Raw genomic sequence first — 11,118 nt, 5'->3', positions numbered from 1 at the left:
CAAATAATTTGTCTGTCCACACTAGATACGACGCGACTGTGAGATGCGTCAAAATCAATCAAAACCCACAGCCATTAGGAACAGCGTGTGGGCGGAGTCTCGCTGCGAGTGCACGGCACCCACCAGAGAGTAATCTTGACGGCACTCGCAAGAAAATGGGTAAGTAGGCTAACTTACATAATCAAATTCACAATTTTTACACCATTTAAACATTATTAAAAATACATAGGCTACTGAGTTACTAAAACAATCTTTGTCAAAGAATACACTTGTTTGTTCACAGTTTGAACGTTCTTGTTTTCATTTGTTTAATTTCAAGATCTGAGGTGAATTATCCATTGTTGCTTTTACAGCTACAAAACTGGGAGCACTAAATGATATTCAAAGTCACATTACACGCTTTTAACATTAAAGCACATAAACAGTACCGGCTGAGAGTATCATTGCCACACTTTGTTTGTTGTTCCAGCGCGATGTCGCAGAAAAAAAGAAACCGTTTCTAAAGTAGAATCGTTGTGTGTCGCCGTCGCGCCTGGTTAGGACAAAAACTCTGATTAACATGGAAAAGATACCTTTCGTAGTTAGGACACGGTGTTACAGTAAACAAATGTATACAGACTTTATGCCTTTTCGGGGGGTGCTTAATAAACTGGTAAACTTTATATCCACAAAACAACTCAGATGAACTGTAATAAAGTGCCGCTCTCCCTTTCATTACTGCTGGGACCAGTATCGCTCCGGAGACTGTAAGCTGGATCATGAACAGTTGGTACTGATCCATCCTAACAACTTTTTAGCAAAACCTGTGTTTTGTATTGTCCCTTTGTATTGACACTCGTTCACAAAGCAGTCTGGAGTAAAATGATTTGCGCAGACATTAACAAATTTAGGTATATGGTGGCGCATTCCCTTCAAAAATAAAACGAATCCACTGCGTCTTCTCTGATGTTGGGAGTACATGAAGACTGTTATGTTCATTCTTACATCCAACAACAAAACACCTGAGTTGCTTATGAGAGATTTTTGTTGCTACAGCTGCTCCGGCGTCGAGACAGTGGCGGACAGTGTAAAGCTCGCTCAGGGCAGGTCTATGGTAAGTTGATCAGGTCCTGTTCCCCTATAGCAGGGGTTTTTTCTAAGTGTGGGGCGCGCCTCCCCAGGGGGGGCTCCAGAGCATGCCAGGGGAGGTGCGGAGAGTGGTAAAAATTATAGCCTAATAATTAGTTTAAATTAATCAATTAAAAAAGTTAAATTGTTATTATTCTGAAAATAAGGCCTCGTTTACACTGCAGGTCTTGATGCCCAATTCTGATGTTACCTTTATCCGATTTTTTTGACCGTCCGTTTACACAGTTTTTTAATTGTATCTGATTCATGTGTTTACACTTGCCATAGGCCTACTATCTGAAACATCACGCATGCTTAAAGGGTTAAATTCTCTTGCACAGATTGACGAACGCGAAATAAGCTTGATGCTAGCTCTGCGATATATGCTAAGTTTACCAAACAATTACCATGATTATGAGGCGGAGGAGGACGAAAAGTGCCATGATTGCAGCCTGCACATATGCTTCAGTTATTGTGTGCGAGAGAGATCTCAGGACTGGCAGGAGCATATTGTGTTTAAATATTGGTTTTAATGAGGAGCAGTGGGTCCGAAATTTTAGGATGAGCAAGCCAACCTTTGATATGTTGTGTCAACATTTGTCCACATTCCTCTCTTACGACGACACAACGTTTCGTCAGGCCATCCGTCCCTTTGCAGAAGCGCGTCAGGGTTTTTCTTGTCTGATTTATATCTGATTTATTTCCACATATGAACGAGGCCTGAAACCGAAATGGGCACCATTGGGTAAGTTGTGTCAAAAGGGAGGCCCACTGTCCTAGACTTTGAAAATCCCTGCCATATAGTGAGTGTGTCTATGCTAATACGGCAGAGTCCGTCAACAGTTGTGGGGGCAGGGCCTGTACAAAGTGACGCCGCTTTGCCCAGAATCTGTAAAGTGCTTGTTCTGAGACACTGCTTATGATTTATGGGGATTAAAAAAAAGGAGTGGGTGGATTTTTATTATTATAGGGTGGTGACACACTGCCAACACACATTTATGTTCAAACACCGTGTAAAAGTAAATTTTGCATAATAGGTCCCCTTTAAATTTTGATTTCATGGGGACTTTTAACAACCTAACCATATAACTCAACTCTTGAACCCTAAATAGGACACATTTTTGAACCAATGCGGCAGCAAACTTTGTATATGAAGAGTTCAGATGCAAAAGCCTCTAAGTGCCATCTGAAATTTTCTTCTAGAATGATCATTTTTATCAAGCTCGTATATTTAAGTTAAATAATTTCACTTAAATGGCAATGCAAATTACCTATTAATTGTCATTTAAGTGAAATTACTTAACTTTAATATACAAGCTTTATAAAAATGATCATTCTAGAAGAAAATTTCAGATGGCACTTAGAGGCTTTTGCATCTGAACTCTTCATATAGACAGCGCAATATGTTAATGCCAAAACACCATATATTATAGAATACTAACAATTATAAATGTTTTGCTGATATTATAAGCAGTTTAGCCATGCTGCGAGGATGTGGAGGGATATTTAGTGAGCATAATCTCTGCTGTGTTGATTTTGGTCTTGGACATAGACACACAGCAAAACAGTCTGTCTGGAACATTGAGATGATCCAAGCGCTTTATCTCATCAAATGTCTGTCTGTCTGTGTGTGTGTGTGTGTGTGTGTGTGTGTGTGTGTGTGTGTGTGTGTGTGTGTGTGTGTGTGTGTGTGTGTGTGTGTGTGTGTGTGTGTGTGTGTGTGTGTGTTTGAGTCTTTTGTCATCCAAAATCAGGTCATACACTGATTGATGCCCGGGGTCTTCCTAGATCGAGAACCAGGCAGACTTTAGTGAAGCAGAAAACAGAAAGGGAAGACAGGAAGGGAGTGTTTGACAACCGTACGAGCATATTGTGATAACCACCACCTGGAAACTGCACTTCCTAAAACAAGTTCAACATCCTTTTTTTTCTAGAAGCTTTGCAATCAAATCTTTTTAACCGTAACTAGTATTATCTTGCATTACGATGACAGTTAGTGTTTGTGTTTTCTTTTTTCCGTGCGTCTTGTGAAGCCCTGTATGAGTAGCTGAGACAATAGAGGTCTGTCACAGCTGTGTTTACCACTTTGGCCCCATTTCCACCTCTCAAGGCAGGCTGCTTTTAACAAGCCTTTTCAAAAACATTCAGAGCTTCTAACGCACACAGAGGACACCAGAATAAGCTAACATACCTTTATCAGCACAACCTTCTATTAATGAAGTAGCACATTGCCATAACAAAGCCATTAGCATTGCTTTATGTTGCAGCGTACATCAAGTGCTGCGGCTGAATAAGCAAAAAGGGAAAAGCCATTCTCTGCCATGTGAGGTCATCTGCTGTTTTTCTTCTGTGTAAGGTTGAGGCCATCTCAGGAGATTGTTTGTTTTTCTGGTGACTTGGCTGGCAGGAGCGCTCTACGGTAGACGCTCTCACAGCTTCTGTGATTGTACTGCTGAGGCCCACATAAGGCAACCAGACTGTTTGTCTTGATGAGAGGACGAGATTTCAAAGTCTACACGAAAAGCTAAGAGCTCACTGTAGAAATCTTGATTAACATATACAATTATGTAATTGTTTTATCTTTTTTTCAAATTATGCAATTTCATAAAAATATGTTAAGCTCAATCTTCACGCTAAAATAAAATGATATATATAGATATATAGATAGATAGATATAGGTGTGTTTCATAAAGAAAATTACTATTTTAAGAAAAACATTCTTATAACAGCAGTTTGAGAAGATGCTTTTAAAGGCGCTTTATAAAATGAAGTTTATTATTAACATAAGTTTTTTGTCATTTAAGTTTTTCTCAATGGTGACTCATTGCTGTAGTAAAGTATTTTTACTATAAAAGTACCGTAAAAGTATTTTTATTTTATTTTAATTAATATTAATCAAAAGCCGCATAGAGAAACTACAACGATTTAGCAAATTCTCACAAACACTGCCTCTGTTTGCCACAGGTCAACAAACAGATTGTCCCGCCCCAAACTCACGCTATTGGTTGAGCAAGTGTTGTCATGTCAGGCTGGTTCGGCATGCTTGAACAGAATAATATTTTTGTAATGCCACAGGCACAGTGTTACACTTTTATTGAGAATCAACGAATGGTTTACTTATAATATGAATATTAAATTAAATCTTTTTGGCACATTAAGAAGTAATAATTACACATTTCAATGATTCAATGTTTACATATTTAAAACAATAATAATTACTAATTTGCATTAAAGTAAAAAGTATTGGATACATTTTTTTTGCATTATGGTAATGATGGGGGGGGGGGGGGGGGGTGCTTAATTGTCATGAGTTCCATTAAATTCAGTTTATGAGAGAATGTTTCTTTATGCTTTTTGGGCCCCAATACAGAAGCGACCACAATACACAAGGGAGCAATTGTATCACTATTTTGGAAGGTAAAATTAGCAATGATAATTTACACAGATGACACTACTGTAAACAAACATCTCGAGAACAGTGATAGTGTCTTCTGTGACGTGGTGTGACTCTTTTTTACATGCTGTGATGCAGGGACACTGTAATGTTTTCTTACTTTTATCACTTTGGATAGGAAAAAGAGAGAGAGAAAGAGACACACACACACACACACACACACACAGAGAGAGAGAGAGAGAGAGAGAGAGAGAGAGAGAGAGAGAGAGAGAGAGAGAGAGAGAGAGAGAGAACTGTGGGAATGAGATCCTGTCTGGTTGAGGTTGTTCTCCTTCAGTTTCCCTCTCTTCCTGAAAGTCCCTCCCTCTCCCCTGTTGTTTTTCCTGGCCAGCTGTACTTGCTGTTCCCAATTTGTGTGCGCGTGCATGTATGTGAGTTTGAAGAGTTGCACCCTTATCCACTCCCTATCCCTTGAGTTTGAACACACACATAATGAACATGTCTGTCCACATGGCTGAACAACGAGGCACTGTTGGAATGTCACTACACTCGAACTATGCGCTCTTCAAAGTGGTAAACAAATTTGTATCATGAAGGAGATGGAGGAGATTCTCAACGGCCATGAGATGTAAAGGACACAGCCATGTTGCAGCACATCCTGTTTGTAACATTTTTTAGCTTCCCCTCAAAGGACTCTTCCAAGCACCTGCAGCTCTGAATATAAATAATAAACAAACACCACATTCATAATAATATCTATTAATTTTAATCTAATAACATTACAATTTAATACATTAAAAAAAAAATAGTCATATATTTTCTCATCATATCCATACGACATTCTTGTTTCTATGAAACACAAATGGAGATTTTAGGGATTGGCATAATCGGCCAACCTGGCAAAACATGTGAATGAGATTTCAAAGGAAAAGATTTTCAGTCAATAATACTCAATAAAATGTCAATAATAATGTCAAAATACTACTTATATGTTTTTTGTTTACCTTGAGAGTACCTGGTCACTCATTACAGAAAAGAGCAGCATGAACATTCTTCAAAACATCTCCTTTTATGTTTCATGGAAAAAAAATACATACTTTATTAAAGCATTAAGCCCTGTGAAGCCGTGGTTTACAGTGAATTTAGTCAAAATCAAGTCACCTCTGTTTTTATATAATAGAGTTTTATACAATACAGATTTTTACAAAGCAGCTTTACAGTGATAACAGGACAATGCAACAGAAAATGCAAACTGTTCATTTTGGCTGAACAGCAGCTCTAAAAGAAAACAATGTCATTGTTCAGCTAAAGTCAGTTCAGTGTTGATATAATTCCGTTTTAAAGATCATCAATTATGAAATTAGTTAATTTCATCTATAAAGCAGCTCTGCAGAAAACAGTGATGTCATCATCCAGCTATGTTGAGTTCTCATCCAATAGTGTCAGTGAAGTCAAATCAGTAATATTGCTGAATATTAAGTGTCCACAACTAAGCAAGCCAGAGACGACAGTGACAAGGAACCCAAACTACATCAGGTGACTGAAATGGAGGAAAAAACCTTGGGAGAATCCAGGCTCAGTCGGCAAATTACAACAAACGAACATGGTGTGATTGTGATTCAGGCAGCATCACAAGTCAGATCAGATTTTGGATTGATAGCATTCAAATATTTCATCTAGTTCCTTTGAAGATCAGATTCATCATGCCAGTATAGAGACGAAGCTGGTCATAGATCTTTGCAGAGGACCTGTCTGTCTGGTTCTTGTGGTCTTTGCTGAAGATATGTGCCGATGTCTGAGGATTTAGAACAACTAAGGGTGTGTTCACACTTGTAGTTTGGTTCGCTTGGTTCGACCCAAAAAAATTAAGTCCTGGTCCGCTTAGTGTTTACATTGGCATTTTAACACCGAAGCTAATGGCTTAGGGATATGTTCACAACCTGATTGGTCGGCTTTTATTATGTATATTTCGAGACGGAACTTACCAAACATCCAAAACAATGATGTTCTGGGCTAAACGTGCTTGTTGTATGTGTGTAGCTACATACACTGAACAAAATTATAAACGCAACACTTTTGTTTTTGCCCCCATTTCTCATGAGCTGAACTCAAAGATCTAAGACTTTTTCTATGTACACAAAAGGCCTATTTCTCTCAAATATTGTTCACAAATCTGTCTTAATCTGTGTTAGTGAGCACTTCTCCTTTGCTGAGATAATCCATCCACCTCACAGGTGTGGCATATCAAGATGCTGATTAAACAGCATGATTGTTGCACAGGTGTGCCTTAGGCTGGCCACAATAAAAGGCCACTCTAAAATGTGCAGTTTTATCACACAGCACAATGCCACAGATGTCGCAAGTTTTGAGGGAGCGTGCAATTGGCATGCTGACTGCAGGACTGTCCACCAGAGCTGTCGCCCGTGAATTGAATGTTCATTTCTCTACCATAAGTCGTCTCCAACGGCGTTTCAGAGAATTTGGCAGCACATCCAACCGGCCTCACAACCACAGACCACGTGTAACCACACCAGCCCAGGACTACACATCCAGCATCTTCACCTCCAAGATCGTCTGAGACCAGCCACCCGGACAGTTGCTGCAACAATCGGTTTGCATAACCAAAGAATGTATGCACAAACTGTCAGAAACCGTCTCAGGGAAGCTCATCTGCATGCTCGTCGTCCTCATCGGGGTCTCGACCTGACTGCAGTTCGTCATCGTAACCGACTTGAGTGGGCAAATGCTCACATTCGATGGCGTCTGGCACTTTGGAGAGGTGTTCTCTTCACAGATGAATCCCGGTTTTCACTGATGTCAACGTTGTGGATCGAGTGGCCCATGGTGGCGGTGGGGTTATGGTATGGGCAGGCGTATGAAATGGACAACGAACACAGGTGCATTTTATTGATGGCATTTTGAATGCACTGAGATACCGTGATGAGATCCTGAGGCCCATTGTTGTGCCATTCATCCACGACCATCACCTCATGTTGCAAGGATCTGTATATAATTCCTGGAAGCTGAAAACATCCCAGTTCTTGCATGGCCAGCATACTCACCTGACATGTCACCCACTGAGCATGTTTGGGACACTCTGGATCAGCGTATACGGCCGTGCGAATTATAAAATATTAATTTTAAAATATGCTGTGCTATATCCAGTTGCTCACTGTGTCATATTCATATTGTTTTCACTGTGTGCTTTTTGTAAAATTAGCGTTAGGCTACCTTGTCTTTATTTATTTTTTTAAATATGATTACCAGTGCGCACGAAATTACCAGATTACTGAGTGCCCTGTTACAGTGTTTACTTCCTTTTTATTCGCGTTCATATATTTTTAAACAATTACTTTATTTGTGAAAAATACTGTAATAGGATTACAGATTCAAGAAGTTGCCATCTCAAGTATAAGCATGTATATTTTAAGATGTGTTTTCTAATTCTAATTCATTAAATATTGATTAAAATAAATATAAAGTATATATATATATATATATATATATATATATATATATATAAATATCGGCACATATGAATACAAAGTTAAATAAAAACAGCATTTATTTGAAGCAGAAACATTATTAATGTCTTTACTGTCACTTTTTTTTATCAATTTAATACATCCTTGCTGAATAAAAGTATTAATTTCTTTAATTAAAGTGTGTTCCAGGTCCTGCCAATATCCAGCAACTTTGCACAGCCATTGAAGAAGAGTGGACCAACATTCCACAGGCCACAATCAACAACCTGATCAACTCTATGCGAAGGAGATGTGTTGCACTGCGTGAGGCAAATGGTGGTCACACCAGATACTGACTGGTTTTCGGACCAGTATAATTTTATAATGTTGTTCAGTGTTCATGTGTAAAGGAGTCAAAACAGCATCAGGAATCCCCTTGTCACACACACAAACTAAGATCTGCTGCAAGGAGACGCGGTTCTGATTCCTGTACCGAACTGTGATGAGCAACATCACGACTATGACGAGAAAAAACAAGTATTCTTGAGCATTCTGTCCTTTTTAGGGTCTCATCTTCTTACATCATGTCCTGTTTTGGTTCGTTTACATGTCTTTGGTCAGTGTTGTGTTCATATTTCAGTTGAACCGCATCAGAGTTTGTTTGTAAGCGGAGCGAGACTCATCTTTTCAGTGGTCTCAGTCCACTTGTTTGGTGCACCAGGATTCAGATGGCAGAGTTCACACTTATTCAAATGAACCGCACTAACAGAGCAATCGCACCAGGTTTTGTTTTAATCGTACCAAACATGTTAAGTGTGAACACACCCAAAGGGGCACTTTTAAGCACGATGTGGAGCAGAAACCCCCTTAGCTGTTCTAAATTCAGTCCATAGAAATATTTATTTTAATATTTATGTAATGAGTTCACAGGTGCATGTTTGTAGAGTAATTTACAACAGCTTTGAACGCTGCTCATCCAATCAAGGGTCAGAACTATCTGTTTTATAATTTCGTTTTTTAAGTGTTTAACAGGAATTGGTGTTATTAAAATATTTGTTCTTTCTAAACCTTTAGTTCTGAATGTAAATTATCAACATCAGGAATTTAGTTGCGGAGTAGAAGGGGTAGCTAGAAATGTTAAAATCATAAACAACTATCAGTTAGACAAAGCAAGCAGATATAAAAAGGGGTCAGTTGTTCCAACAGAGTGGCACTTGTTGCGAATAAAAGGTTTGGACTGATCACACACATTGTGATTAGTCATCATCAAAATTACCACAGGCCTCAAATCATGTCTACTGTAACTGACAAAAATTGATCATTAGTATTTTTCTCAGTAATTCACACATATGACATATGTACATTTACAGGAAAACGGGGACCATTTTAGATTGTGTTCCACGGAAAACTATTTCAGCGTTGGACCCAGACATGAATAGTTTACTTTTATAAGCGAGTGCATGTGAAACACGGGTCATTAACACTTGCGGTGATGATTTCATCATGGACATGCATGGGGACAGCTGAGGGAAGAACTAAACTATTCTGTCGCACACAGAGGGCATCATGTTTGAAGGTCAGTGAACCAGGGAGCTGAATCACTTTCTTACTGGAAAGCAGTGAGTCACACTCCCACCCCCATTATTCAAGCTTATCCACTGTCGACCCAACAACAGATGTTATTGCACTCATCTGCAATGGCTTGCAGGTTTCATTTTCATTGTCAGATGGAATTTCCCCTTAAGTGAATGTATAGTCATTTTTCTTTTGTTTTGGTATAGAAGTACAAGCAGATGACAACAAGGTACCATATTCCTAAGCCTTATTTATTTTATTTTACTCTATAAATTACTCATACTACATTAAAAAGTTAAAGAATATCGCCAAAGATAGTCCAGCCAAAATGCTTATTTAACAGGAAACTTAATATGCAGTTAAAAGGTCTCAACATTGCTGTTGCATGTTTTGTAGAAAAAAATAGCAAAAGGAAACTTTCTTGCAAAGCGTGTGCTGACGTAGATCTGGTTATGTAACCCCAGTCTATAAAGAACAACATCATCATCACAGCTAGCTTGGAGACATAAAAGACTGGAGTTCCCAAAGGGTTCTGCTCTGCTGGTTGAGTCTTTGTGGGTGTAAGCTGAAGATGTGTGTTTACCATATGTGATAACACCGTCCTTCTGTAGCTGAAGCCCTGCAGGGGCCAGGAGGTTTCAGGGCTTCAGCGCCGTGGGTGGAATTCAACACAGGCTTCAGCTTGAAGCACTATTACTGAGCTCAAGTCAAACTCTCACCATTAGGTGCCTCTTAACGGTGTGGGCGAAGCACATCATTCACTGAAGGCCTCGCAGGGGTGAATTATTCTTACAGACACTTTGTTGAGTGGAGCTGGAGAGGCATGGGCTCAAAATGAAATCCACCTACTTATAAAATGAGACTTGCCTACCTCTGCATTGATGTAATTCAAGGTTTATATAACACAAAACACCCACTTAGAGTCGACCACACCCACAGAAATAAAAAATATGCTGTTCTGGAAAATGTGGGATGGAGGTGTTTACCATGGGAATATTGGACACAGCAACATTTGCCTAACCAATTATTTACATTTTAGGGCGGGACAATCTTTTTGACTGACCATTGGCAGACCGGGAGAGTTTTCAGAAAGGGTGAATTCCAAATGGCGTTTTTGCACATCTGTTAGCGAAGGGAACATGCGATGGTCACTTAATGCGAAGGTCATTTAATCATTTATGGTCATGTTCTGCCCCTCGGAGTGAGTAGGGCATAGGGATGCTCACTTCCAATTGGAATTTGCCCGAAACCTGAAACTAATACCTGCATTGAAATAGAGGGCCCTATCACACACCCAGCGCAATGCGGCACCAGGCAAATGTTTTTTGCTAGTTTCAGCCCGACGCGGTTATCATTTTCAAGTCCTGTGCCACATTGTTTAAATAGCAAATGCATTTGCGCCTATTTGTTCGCCCATGGGCTGCTGGTCTGAACACGAGGTGTGTTCAGGCGCAATGTTGGCGCGTTGTTATTTTGTGGCAACTGAAATAGACTGCGTGGTTTAGACTATGCGCTTAGATCGTTAAAATAGGGCCCAGAGTGTTTTACATTTTAGTACTGCCGGTTCCCTCGTCCTGA

This window comes from Abramis brama (genome assembly GCF_963993115.1).
Source record: "Abramis brama genome assembly, chromosome: 25".
Taxonomy (NCBI): domain Eukaryota; kingdom Metazoa; phylum Chordata; class Actinopteri; order Cypriniformes; family Leuciscidae; genus Abramis; species Abramis brama.
The sequence above is the reverse complement of the archived record's forward strand: the minus strand, read 5'-3'. Positions refer to the sequence as shown.